The following is a 14424-nucleotide window of genomic DNA, read 5'->3' on the forward strand; positions in this document are numbered from 1 at the left end:
TGACCGTGTTGTTGTTTTTCTTGGCAACTCTAATACCAAGATGCAGCAGGCAGAAGTGCTTGGACTTCTATTCCTCGTGGCTGGCATCGTGGTGATCTTTCCTAGCCACCACGTGGTTGGCAACCTCCCCTGGCATCGGTAACCAGTGTTCTGCTCCACACACTCCATCCATCTAGCTAAATTTATCAATAACCAGAGAAAATATATAACTCAGTAAGAAAGCAAAACAAAGATTTGTTAGGAATGTTATAATACAGTAATTACAAAGTTCATGTAGTAATATTCTTATATAAACTTTCAATATTTTTTCACTAATGAACTGATGCATACTCAGAGCTAGGAAAGACTAAAGGGATTTTATCTGTCAAATTTCATCTGGATCCTTTTCCTGTCTTGCTAATCCTTAGACCACCTTAGTCTCTTCTGGCATTTATATATACGTACATTTCTTTTTGCTGAGGAAGATTTGCCCTGAGCTAACATCTATGCCAATCTTCCTCTATTTTGTATGTGGGTCACCACCACAGCATGGCTGATGAGTGGAGCAGGTCCACTCCCAGAATCCAAACCTGTGAACCCTGGGCCACTGAAGCTGAGGGCGCTAAACTTGATGACCATGCCACAGGGCTGGCCCTTGGCATTTATATTTTAAATACCCAATTTGTGTAAAGATAGAATAGGCTACTAGTGAAGAGCATGAACTATGATGTTGAAGACCTGAATTCAAATCACAGTGCTACCACTATTTCCTGCGTAATATTAGAAAAAGACTTTGCAATGAAATGTTTCATTTAAAAGAGTGATCATTTAGGCTATATCACTTTAGGGAAAAGACAATTTCAGGAAAATTGCTTAAAATTTCTGAGCATCATGTTTTCCCTCCCTAGAATAGAATTGATGATATCCATACCTCATGCAGTTGTAATAAGAATTTAATGACCTTACACACATGAAATATTCAGAATAGTTCTTAGTATATAATAGACACTAATTAAAAGTCAGATTTTTCAAAAAATAATTCCTTTTTTTCATTCTTTTACCTGACTAAAGTCTTTTGAAGTATAGCTTTTTGCCATTTCGAGTAAGTTCCGTGATCTCCATTGTACAAGTAGAAAACTGAACGAAGGCAAACACAGGTGAGCACCTTGTCCTCATCTACAAAGGCGCCGGGACAGAAGAGGAGCCATGCAGTCCGTTTAATCAATTTCTCCATTTTTTTCCCTCTGATGTGACTGTTCTGTGGTTATCACATGACTGAGAGTTCTTCCTCTCACCTTTGGGAGTTCAAATAAGATGACTAACATTCTTGTGGAAATGGACATTAGAAGTGGGCAACTTAGGCCAACTCTCCTCTCTCTAACAAAAAAGAGAGCTCCCTTCTCTCTTTGACTAGAATTGTGAGATCCAGGAGACCAAGCAAAATGAGGTTGAAGTCCCAGGGGAAAATTGGCATGGAGCAAGAGAAGGAGGGTTAAGTCAATTTTTGTATAATCATTCAGTGGGACGACAGGTATCCATTAAATGGCACTGCTTTAAAACGTGTAGAAGCATGGACAATTTCCACAATATGCTTTGTGAATCATTTACTCCATGCCAGAGTGTATCTTTTTATGTTAAAAATTTAAAAATATTTATGAAATACCTAATGGGCACCAGATATTATTCTTGCCTTTGGGAAGACAGGAGTGAACAAAATGAAGAAGGTCCGTGTTGTCATCCATGAGATTAATGTGACACCAGATAAATGAATGAAAATGTAAGGCAATTTCAGATAGGAAATGTACCATGAATAAAACAAAAGATGGCATACTGAGAGTTGATTAATGAGAACGAGCCACTTGAAGATCTTGGGAAGATCATGCTAGGCAGAGGAATGGCAAAGGCAATAGTTGTTAAGAGGGAAATAAAAATATGGCAGGAAGAGGCACATGCTAAATGTCACAAGTAGTGCGACATGAAATTAGAATTTTAGGGAGGGACCAACTCATGTGTGGTCTTGTAGGCCAAATTAGGGTGAGATCTTCTAGGCCAAATCAATCCTTAATGGAATAAATATGAATGCATACAAAGTGCCAGGTACTTGTGAAAATCTGGAGGTATATCAACAAACAACATGCACTTGGCCCCTGTTTTTCTGAAAGTTATCTTCTGATGTGACCTCTGTACAGGATTAAAAAACCAAGTATTTAGCAACAATGTGAAAGAAGAATCCCTGAGAACTGTAAAATCCATGAGGAAGCAGATAATTCAATAATTCCGTCAAGATCCTAGGACAGAGTTTCAACATTAGATAGTTATTTCGATTTTCATTCATTCTTTAAATAAACCAACAGTCACCAGACTCATATTGCATCCAATATGCAAGGGCTTGCATCATTTATAGAACTATGTGGGTAAAAGCAATTATAAATAATTTTCTAAGCAAAGTGCTAAATAATGTGGGGACAAGAAATAAATGACTCACTGTACTCAAATTGCTTAGAATCTAAATTAAGTTGCGAATAACTTAGGTGATCTTGCCGTGTATGGTAAGGAAAAAAACAAAGAACACCAGATTAATGTATATAAAATATTAAATTAAACTTTATTGCATGACAAAAATATAGAACCAAATTCAATACAGTGTAAATGACCCAGAAATGTTCAGGTCTGCATTTAGAAAATCCAGGTGATCTCAAAACCTAAAATCCCTGCCAGCCAGCTTAAACTGAATTGATTTGAGATATTGCCACCAAGAGCACCTGGGGATATAAGGTCATTAAAACAAAGACTACAGTTTAAATCATAGAGCAATTGCATAGTACTTCAGACCAAAACTTTTTAAATTAATTTTTGCTCTATTTATATATTTACTTATATTTAGAAAATAAGAAAAGTGGACTGGGATATTCTTTTTTCTCATTTCATGGAGATAGTGATCCATTATCTTTCTTTTTTCTTTTTAAACAACAGATTTATTGAACATAAACTTATATGATGGCCTTGTGGAATTAGGTATTGTATGAGGATTTATTCTGACATGCACATTAAGTTGACTAAGTATACCCTTCATGGGAAAAATAAAAAATCTCTAATGGCCATCACTGCCAAGTTAACCAAGGGCTCTGAAAATCCATCTGTGTTCTTTGAGATCTGTAATAAATATTCTGTATCAATTAACTGTGCAGGAAATCCAGCTTTCTTTCAATGAGCTATATTAGTCATACAAGTGTGGATGAAAGAGAAAGGCTAAGATTTATTGAAAAATGTAAGCAGATTTCACTCGGATTCATGACTTTCTTTACATTTAAATGGAATGTGTCACAATGGAACCCCATCAAAATATGTTGATAGGTTCAGAAAAAAAATCATAGATCACATTCTGCTCTCTGAAACATAGCCATAAATATTCTTTAAGTTATTTGGTTTGCTCGTTTGTTTCCAGTGGTACCTGAAGTGCTTGGTGCCATGAAGTCAGGTAAAAAAGTCTGAGCCTAAAGGCAGAAATGTCTCTAAAAGTCTAAATCCCCAGGAATTTGCAGAAATCACAGGTAGGGCTTTGGACGTGTACAGTGTATTGAACAGGAATTTGAGCCAATGTACCTAAATTTCCAGCTAAACTCTTGCCTGCACCTGGGCAATATATATGGACTACACAAATACTCTTTCTTGAAAGTCCAATTAAAATGCAAACTCCTCTGCATGGTTTCCATCTGCAGCAGCATTCCTGCCTCATCTCTTCTGTACAGCACTTTGTTATTACTTCTCTAGTAACGATATGTATCACATTATGTTAAATCATTAATATATCTTCTCTCCCTGTCTCTGAACTCTGAAAATCCCGTCCAAACAAAACATGCACACACATAATATATGATATTGATATATCGCAATATATCATAATGTGTTAGTGATATTTACCTGCCATATCATAGGTAATCAGTAAATGGTGTACAGAATGACTAAAAGGATGGGTGGTGGGTGGATGAGTGGATACTGTATTTTTAACTATTATAGCTTTGATGTTTAAGTTCCCATAATTTGAGCTGAATGCTCACATTTGCTGAACATATGTTGAAAAATATTTCAAAAACAAAAAGGCAAAAAACTAACTAGGAGCAAAACAAATTTGTTTATATATATGTCTTATTTTATTGTCTTGGTACAAAGACGATTGCAAAATGCACAAAGAACAATCAGTTACGGTATAATTTTCAAAGTTAAAATGAATTTCTGCTCATAGCATATAATTTTCTGGAGGGAATTTAAAGAAAAAGCAATTATCTGAGTTATACAAGTGGATTTGATTAACTCTTAAATTAGCTAACATTGACTTAAATAGCTGGTGCTGAGATAAAAATGATACAATTTACATACATGTCAATGTCTGCCATAGGTAAATTGTATTTCTCTAGACTTGAGATCGAGAGAATAATAATACCAACATTTGTATTTAATTATTGAGTACTTACTATACCTTACTCAGTCCCAGATGATTTAAATATTTCATTTAAATAGGATTATCAATTCTATGGGCTAAGCAGTACTATAAGTGTCAGGTTCAAATATTTTCAGGAAAATTGAATCATTTTCTCAAGGTCTCTAAGCAGGTAAGCTACAGAGGAACAGTTTGGTCACATGTCTGCTGTCCACTCAGCCAGGAAGCGGTTAAAATTCACCTGCTACCTACAGCAAAGCACAGCTAAGCAAAGGCCAGTGCAGGAGATTATTGGCTCAGATTTGTTGGATTAAACAAAACTAAACCATCTGTTTTAGTCATTGCATTGGACATGCTCCTGAGATTTATTGCCAATAAAATTTATCTCATATGATATTAGGAAAGAAAAAAACGTGCTAATAAAAAAATGTTATACTTGTTAGGAAAAAAATTCTGAAAGACTTTGATAAGATTTTCTCTTCTATGGAGATGCAGTCCATGCCCATCCCCACCCCTTCTCGACCATACCAGCAGACATCCCATAATTTCAGAAAACATCTCCTTCGTCCTTCTCACCTCCAAAAGATGTTTAGTTGTGTCCCTTTGTTACTTCGAACTTTTGCTAATCTATGATTACAGAGGTTTATCTGTTTTATTTTTTCAGTAGTCTGTGGGTTTACTGAGATTATGCAACATTACCATTGTATCTCCATTACTTAGTACATATTTTGACACCCAGCAAGCTATTATTGTTTACTAAATAGAGAAGGAAGAATAAACAGTTTCTATGTGCATTCAGATGGGTCTCAACTGCTGATATTCATAAATGGAAGAGTTGCAGTAGTCTCAGGTAATTAAAAAGCCATTCCTTAAACATTTGTAGCAGAATGAAGCAAGGTAATTTAAGGAATCAATAGAAAATATTTTACTAAATGTGTTGGCCTGTGACCACATGGATATGACCTATGCAGCCAAATTTCTTTGTTTGATAAAATACCTATGATGGTAACAAGCATCATGGAAGAATTTGTAGAAACCTCTTTTAAGATTTCCAGATTTGTATTGCAACTGTCACATTTTGCTGATAGAGCTGACATATGGAAATTTGGTGACATTGTTTTATTTGGAGAAAAGACATTACAGAAATTTTGACTGTATGACTTTATCTTATAAAACATAATATTCATAAATGTGTAAATGCATTTTCACATCCATGAACTTCTGATCTTCCTCAAACTCTTTAATCTATTTGTGCATATTTTTTTAGTATGTAAGATACAGTTGATAACTTTTTGAAATAGTTTTAAGATTAAATCAGCTAAACAATAAAAAGAATTTAGAAAGTTATTGAAATACGGTAAAACTTCAATAAGTGTTAAATAGTATGATTATTACTTATGTAAAGAAAAATCTATCACTGGAGAATAAGAGAAAGCTTAATCAAACAAACTACTGGAATGTAAAAATTTGTGGAAGTAGAATGCTTGACTTTTAATTTGAGAGTTTAATTAAAAACATACAAAGCTTTCATGTGGTTGATTAGCTTTCGTGGTTTGAAATCAGTTAAGTAATAATAAGTATCTAGATTTGTACTATAACTGTTCCCTAAGGCTCATTTCTCAGATTCAACCTGGCATGATTTGAATACTGAGTTAATTTATTAAAAATAAATGCAAATTTAAAACTACAGTTTATAAATTCAAACTTTTGCATCAAAAGTAAGGGACCTATTTGTGCCAACTCCAAGTCTGAGAATTCTTGCCAAGATACTGATTCCTAGATTCTCAGTACACTGAATTAATTCAAACCTTAAAAATAAATGTTAAATGGACAACTGGGGATTCTGCACTCTCTCTTCAGCAAACCATCAAGCCACAGGTAAATGCACCGTATTCACAAGCATTGAAATTTTCTACATTTCAAACCAACCAGAATAATAACATATTCCTAGAATTCCAGTAACTCCCCACTCCAAGAATATTGCAATACAAATATCTGTTCCTACTTTCTATTCACAGATTATGGCAGGTGTAATATGTCCGTCTGAAGCATTGCTGAACTAATGAAAGATGTACTAACACATATAAGAAGAAAGATGTTCCTAAATGCTGCCTTTGGAAAGGGTTAGTCTTCCATGAGTGATTTATTTTACTAAAGTAGTTTACTCAAGACAAGGTAGCAGTTATTAAAAAGTGTTATACTGACTGAGGATACTTTCCCTCACATTCCACTTTCCTTTTTCAGATAATTAAACACTATCTTGCAAACACAACATTCTCCTTTGTCTTTAAGCATGTATGAATAAATTGCATTTTCAAGAAATTCCTGCTCCATCCATCTTCTTTTTGAAGTGCTGTTTTGTCACTCGATCCCTGTCATATTGAAAGCCTGGAAATACATCATTTTCTCAAATGAAATCACTTGTGTGTTTTTCTACACCTGTGCAATACCTGTTAACCAATAACAAATAATGCTCCTGAGGGTTGAAACGTGGTGCTGTTAGTTTTCTTGGTCATCTATTCATGTGATTTCAAATATCAAGGGTGCCAGGATGACTTTGATTTATACTTCTAGACCTGATCCTTTGCGCTCTCTATCCTCACAGGTTACATACCTGCTGGACCTTTCTTGATCATAAATGGGACCAAATTTTTGCCTTCCTTCCCATTTCCCTCTTCTTTCCAATAATTTTTAAAAGAATTCTGATAATACCCAAATCTCAGAGGCTATGAATCATTTTTCACCCTTCCCAGTCCTATGTTCACTTGTGGAATCATGTACTAAAATGTATTGTATTCTATTTCTGAATCCAGTTTTTTTTCTCTTTTTTTTACCGCCCAACTCTTCATCCAAGCATGTAGGAATTCATGTGAACTGCATTAAAATATGTCAATCCTTATCTTTGGAAATAATATTAATAATAAACTTAGTATCTTATTCAGGCCAGATATGCCCCTTCCTAAAATTATTCCACTGGCTCACTTTCACCTCCTTAAACAAATATGACTTAGAATGCTCAAGAATCTTTGGCAAAATCTTCAATTCATGCCGTACAGTTATTACCTGTTGGGTCATTCTATTCTCTTCAGACTTGAGAACTTTTCTTTTTTTCCTCTCTTATAGGTTTGTTTTTTAACTTAAGATGAATTATTCACTCTATACTATTTTTAGGGTCTGCTGTCTTCCAGATACTGAGCTAGACACCAGGAATTAGAGATAAACAAGCTAAAGCTACTACTCTCAAGGAACTTTGTTTTCCTAGGGACGGATGAAGTATGTGGACAACTAAATTCTGTTCACTGTGATAATTTCTGAAATGAAGGTGTCTACACAGAGGTACAGCAAGGGCTTGAGTAACTAGATTGCAGTAAGGTCATTCAAATAAAGATTCACTAAAGGAAAGTTAGAGAAAGACTCTCATGCAGGAGAAAACCAATACAAATGGAGAGGCAGACAATGGAACAAAGTATTTTGAGAACCATGATGTCAATAATGCCAGAGTAAAATCTCTATGGGGCAACCTCTATGGAATAAACCTTTAGAATAATGATCAAATTTTTATTGGAATGAGTCTTAATGCAATGAAAACTTAACGATTATGTTCTCCAATATATATATAGCTTGTCAATTATTTAGTACATATTTATATTATTAAATGACATTATACAATGGTAAGCATAACTTTATACAAGCCAGCATTTACTTGTATGTTCTTGTAGTTCCTTGAAGATTAAAATGCTTTAAGGGTCAAATTTCATACTTGGGTTAGGTGAAGGGATGAGCAGTATCTAAATTGGCTGTCTGGATTCCTAAGAGCTAGTCAGAAAGGTTAGGTTATTCATTGCTAAGAAAAGTGAAAGACAAGGCAACGTTCTGTGTTCGTGCAGCTCCCGCTGTGTGGCCCAGACTTCCATCGTTCTTTCTTTTGGTTCGGCTAACTCCTTCTCCCCTTTAAGTCTCAAGGTCATTGATCACCTCTTCAACATGTCTACGAAGCTGTCTGCTGTCCTAAGTGTTCTTTCTCTGTGACCTAAGACGAATCTTTCCATACATGTATCATAGTCTTTACACAATAATCCTGAAGTAGTCTTTATTAAAATGTATCTTTCATACTACATGATAAGATTCTTAGGGTATTATAAACATTTTTATTCTCAGAGCCAAGTACAGAGTCTGGTTTACAACTGTGTCACTTTACCTGTGAACTTGTACATTCCCAATAAGCAGTGTTTCTGCAGTCATGCATTTCATAACTAATGCTAAATAACTGTAGAATAGCTTCATGGAAATGAAAAGAAAACATAATTAGTGTAAACAGCTGTCAGAGACAAAAACAAAAAAAGAACAAGTGAGAAGATTAAGGATATTGAGTTTATAAGGCAGTTGAAATAGGCAGAGTGCCCCAGATCTAAAGATTGGAGGGTCTCAGCAGTCTGACTTCGCCAGTAAACATGTTGCAGATGGATTGACTTACATTTGGGTTGCTTTTCAAGCAGGGAGAGTCTCAGTCGGTTATCTGAACAGCAAATGTTTTCCTCTGTGGTTACCTAGTTTCAGGCGAATAAGTGATTCTAATCACAGCTCATCGCTCATGAGACAAAGAATGGGTAAGCGTAATAAAATTTTCTACCCCAAAATATGCTTCTTTGGGATATTGATTATTTTAGATTGATTATCTTTAAGAACAAAAGACTCAAGAATAAACTTTGACCCTCCCCCTAACAACCTAAAAGAATTAAAGATAGAAGGCCTGTGCCAGGAAGGAGCTATCACCTTGGATAACTATGGTACAATATGATCTAGGTGTGGTAAGCAGAGAGAGATCTAGAGAGACCTGTTAGATCTAAGTTCCCTGTGTCCTATTGTCTCTAGACAATCCAACAATGTTTGTTTACCAAACATTAACTCTTTCATCATCCTGTAAATAGCCTTCTTCTCTTTGAAAGCCCAGACACCTACCTCCTTCTCCTTAGTCTAGAAAGACATATAGAATTCATTTTGCCTGTCTTTGGAATTTTTCTTGCTTATGTGAATTCCCTGTGTGCACATATTAAGCTTTGTTTGATTTATCTCCTGTTAACCTGCCTCATGTCACTTTAATTCTGCAACCAGCCATAAGAACCAAGTGAGGAAGGAGGGAATTTTCCGATTACCCACAATGGGGAGTTGTAGAGTCTGTGTCTGGTCTTGACAGCAGGTTCAGGCAAAAGAGGACGGTCTGAGACTTCTCACAGGTAAACAAAGGAGTCAAAGCTTGTCTTAGGGGAGTCATGAGAGAGAGTGGACAAGAGTCTTATCTAAGCCACATTGAGAAGGGTCTTTTTTTTCAATAAGCCATTTCCCAGAGAACAAAAGGATGTGATATTTTGGAAAAAACAAACTGGGGATGTTTCTAAATACTTGTTGCTCTCTGGAAGTACAGAAATCAGTTATAGCTCAATTTTATGTTAAATTAATTAAACAAGGACACCATTGGACTGATGTGGCTCTAATGCTACAGTGGTCTACATAAGCAAACTCAAATCTAAGCTGGTAAATGCCTCAAGGTTACAAAATCAAAACACTAAGGACATCCAATCACAAAAAGCCACTAGGCTTTAAGCACTAGCCAATCAAATCATTTCCTTTCTTTGCTTCTGCACTTCATCTATAGGTCTAAATCTCCCCTGGATGCTGTCAGTGGAGCATTCCTCCTCCTTCTTTTCAGGCGCTGCCAGATTGAAATCAAGTTTTGCTCAAATAAACTCTTAAAATTTTTAATATGCCTTAGTTTATCTCTTCACAATTGTCACAGTTCACTGTTTGCAGTGAGATAGTTTCTGGTATTTGTATTTAATGCTGAGCTTACTTTATTATTTTTTTCCCAAAATTAATAACTTCTTTAAATATATTAGGGATATTTTTCTGCTAAAAGTCTTTTTTTCTTTTTGTTTCACAGAAATTCCTTCATTGGTCTTACTTCTGCCAAATAAAAATGGCAAGCAATAGGATATATTGGAGTATATGAGGAAGCCACTTGGTACAAACCTAATTCGGCTTGACCTTGTCTTCCAAAAGGGCCTGACCAAGGCCATTGAGCATGCATTGTATATCTCCTTTAGAGATTCCCCATGGCAAGAGCAAAGGCCCTTGAGATAAAGGTGGAACTTCTCTCCCCCTCCCAACGTTGGCATCTCCTTAAGGATTAAGTATCTTTCCTTAGGCTAGAAACTGATTGCTGTGCTCACCTGTGACTGCCCAGCTTGAGACAATAGACTTGCCACATGCTATGCCCACCGAGATAGCAGACCCACTACCTGCTGTGTTCATCAAGCGCTGTGCTGACAGGGCGATCTTGTGACTATTGTGGGAGGGACATTTCAATCATATGTGAAACACCCTCTTTGAGGGTATATAACCACCCTGTGTACCCCCACTTCTTTGGAGTGCTTTGTTCCTTTGTGGAAAGACTCTCTCGGGTTATAATCCTAAGATTTAAGCTCAGAATACACTCACCCAAATTTTCATTTATAGATTGGTTATGGATTATTTTCGTTGACAGTTCTTGGAGTAGTCAGCACGATTTCAGAGAAACCCACCAGAGGCCACCTGGAATCTACACTGAACCGGCATTTAGGGCATAAGGGCCCATTGAGTCCCCCGGATCACTGCATTCTTCAGGTGACCTTGGTGAGTTCTCCTGAAACCCGGACCTCCTTATTTTAAGTTGATGGTCCAAGAGTTTATATGAGCAGGGTAAGGTCTTAAGACTAGAGGTTTTGAGGGGTACTGGTACGGTTCCTAGGTGGAGAAAAACATAGAGAGAATTCCTAAGCTGCAGGAGCTGAGAGAAGCTTGGAGTGAGCTGGGTTGGTTGTCCTTTTAATTTGGCTTTAAATTGGACAAAATTGTGTTTATAAAGTCTGAACAAACTGCTTGATAGAGAAATGAGAGACTGAACGTGTTCAGTTCCAAAGAAAAGGGACACTTGCTCCTCCTGGCTTTTACCAAAAGGCGCCATTAGGTGACTAAGGACCTCAGCAGGAGTGTCAGAGGATCAATCCTCGTGACCTGCAGCGGTCCCATAGGGAACTCCACTCTCATACACGGTAATTAATTACAGGCTCGTCCCGGGACGTGCCCATAAGGGCTGGTCACCCCCGCGCTTCGAGCTCCCACGGCGGTGTTAGGCAGCCAGAGGGAAAAACCAAGGCACGTAAGAGAGTGTTTACGACCTTTCTATAGGGAGTAACACTCACAAGCAGCACACTTCTGACCCACTACACTGTCCTTAGAAGTTGTTCAGACTTTATTTAAAGAAAAAAACAGACAAGCAAAAAGAAAATGGGAAAACCGTGCTTTTAAAGCCGGCCAGCTCCCGGATGGACAACCTCCCAATAGGACTCCAGCTGGTTTCCTGGATGGAAACAATGCTTGCAAGTATCTAACAAAATGGGAAGGATTAACTAAGAATGACTTAAGTGGCCAAAGTGGGGAAGGTTCGATATCTCAAAGCTACTGTATTTGCACGCACAAGTAGAAAGAGCCAGCTCTAAAACTAAAGCAAAAGAATGGGAAGCTTATTATGATTGGCATTTAGAGGCTTCAAAATGTAATAATGATAAAGTGAATTCTTTACAGGAGACTAACCGTAAATTGGCAGAGACTGTATCTGAATTAAAAAAAAAAAGGATAAGAAGTCAGAAACTGTCCCAGCCTGCTTATCCCTTCCATCTCCTCTGAAGCTGCCTTTGGAATCTCAGAGCTCATCTCCTTCTTCTTTTCTAAAGAGCTCTATTCCATTGACTTAAAGTAAGCGCTTACAAAAGGTTTTTCTGAATAGAACTAACCCAAATGTCTTCATCTCTCTTAGAGTTACAATGGCCATTTTCGTCTCCTTTTGAGCTTTGCAACCAGGAAACAAAGAAATCTTTAAAGAGTCAAAGGCTCCACCCCTGGGAGCCCCAACTTTGGGTTTCTGGGCCTGATCACCCCAGCAACCCTAAGTGGGGTGCCCTCTCTTGACAGTTGACTCATTGAGTATTTTAGTCACCTACTGAGTCAGTTATAAGGGTAGGAGACCTGTGATTTATTCTGTGAACTGTCCTGCTGGGGTTGTGTGCCCAGCATAGGAACTGCTGTGTGACTCTTATCTTGATAACCCTCTGGAAGAGGTCATGAGGGTGAGGTCTGATCTCTTCTTTTCTTTTCTTTGTCTGTTTTGCTCATCATCTGTTCTGTTGTTACCAAGTCGAGGTTAAGTTCAGGCTGGACCTGACCAGAACCTGGACCTTCTGTAAAATCAAAAACTTGAGGAGTTTCTCTGTGCCTTTATGATGCAATTGGACATGTAGATCAACCTAGAATGTCATTCAAGTTACAATCCAGTTTCTGGGAAATCAAGAGCAACTGTCCTTGGAAAATCCTTGCAAGACTGGAAATACAGCTCTAGAGGCAGTTCACATTCCACCAAGTGCCTTTATCTCGAAAAGGATTATCGTCTCCCCTCTCCAGGAACTACTACCTAGCCCATCACTAATTCCTAAGACTGAAAAAAAAGAGAAAAGGAGGGGAGGAAAAAAAACAACTTCCAAATTCTTTTTGGTAGCAATCTTGAGTTCTGCTAAGTTAAGTGATAAAAATCTGAGTATCTGGGTAATTTTTGGATTGGATAGAACACAAACATTTCTAAACATCTAAGTTTATCTATCTACTTTTGGTTTTTATCGCAGAGATGCTAAAAGTCTTTGGATCTTTTACTGTAAAGTGATGTGTTCCTAGAAATTATGAAGTGTTTAGAATGCTGATATAAAAGATAATTCATAATTGCTTACCTTTTTAGTGTTTGCTAGGGTCTGTTAATGGTTAAAAGTTCTAATTAACATATATAATTAAAGCTACTGGGAATTAATAAGGAAAATAGCTCCGTATTCAAGGAAAGTTAAAATGTGTGTTTTCAGTAAAGAAGGTATAAAGAATGGAAATATTTTTGTTTGTTCGGTTAAGAAAGATAAATTTGTCCTAATGTACTAGAAAGGGAAAAAGGAAAAAAAGCATGGGACAAATTCTGAAGGCAAAAAGAAAGTTGTAGAAGGTTTGTGAAAGAAATTCTGAAAAGAGTTTTGTACCTGGTCAAGTTGGTTCAGATTGAAATTAATTAAGTAAATGGGTTTTAATATGAAAAAGTAAACTGGTACAAAAATTAAAATTTGGCTCTCTCTTAAAAGGATAATTTTCTTAAACTCTTAGTCTGCTCTTGATAAAGAGATTATAAAAGATTTTTCCTTCTGAGTAAGTTTACAAAAGATCTATGTTTTGTTGTATCTATGTTTATGTTTCCTAGGTGCAAAAAGACAGAGGTCTCTCTATTAAGGTTTTTTTGCTGTTGATACCTAAGCATTGTTTCACAGTGAGCGTTGTTTAAATAAGTTTTTTAAAAACCTTTTGATATTTTTGACAAGCTATTCTCTCAAAATAAAAAAATACTCAAGTCTTAAATAAAGGTTTTCCTTTGACCTGAATGAAGGAAGAGAATTGCTCTGAGGATTTTCAGAGGGCCCCTGAGACTTCACAGAGAAATTTGCTCTCTCTTCCTATAAGGTGGAAGATTCTAAACTAATTAGGCTTATTTTGTCTGTTAAATTATATTGGAAGCATTGTCAGATAAGTGATGATAATCTTTCTTAGTTGGTATTATATTTCTTAGTTGGTATTGTGGGTAAATGTTACTGATATAAGTGTTTTGAAAATTATATAACATTCCTAAAATTCTGATCTGTCCTGGTTATCAGTCATAATTCTAATTATTAGTTTAAGGTGTTGTATATCGCAGGAATAATAAATTTCTCTGTCAATTGCCATTTTTAAGTCTTTTGTTGTTTACAGTCAGTTGTTTTACTCTGATGCTTTTTGCTTTTGCAAATATGTCTCATCTTCAGAGGAATTCATGGAAAGGACTCTGACGCTTACTCTGGAATACAGGTTTCTGACAAACTTTCAGATCATAGAACTGAACTGGGTAAGAAATT

Source organism: Equus asinus, chromosome 7, assembly GCF_041296235.1.
Source record: "Equus asinus isolate D_3611 breed Donkey chromosome 7, EquAss-T2T_v2, whole genome shotgun sequence".
Classification (NCBI taxonomy): domain Eukaryota; kingdom Metazoa; phylum Chordata; class Mammalia; order Perissodactyla; family Equidae; genus Equus; species Equus asinus.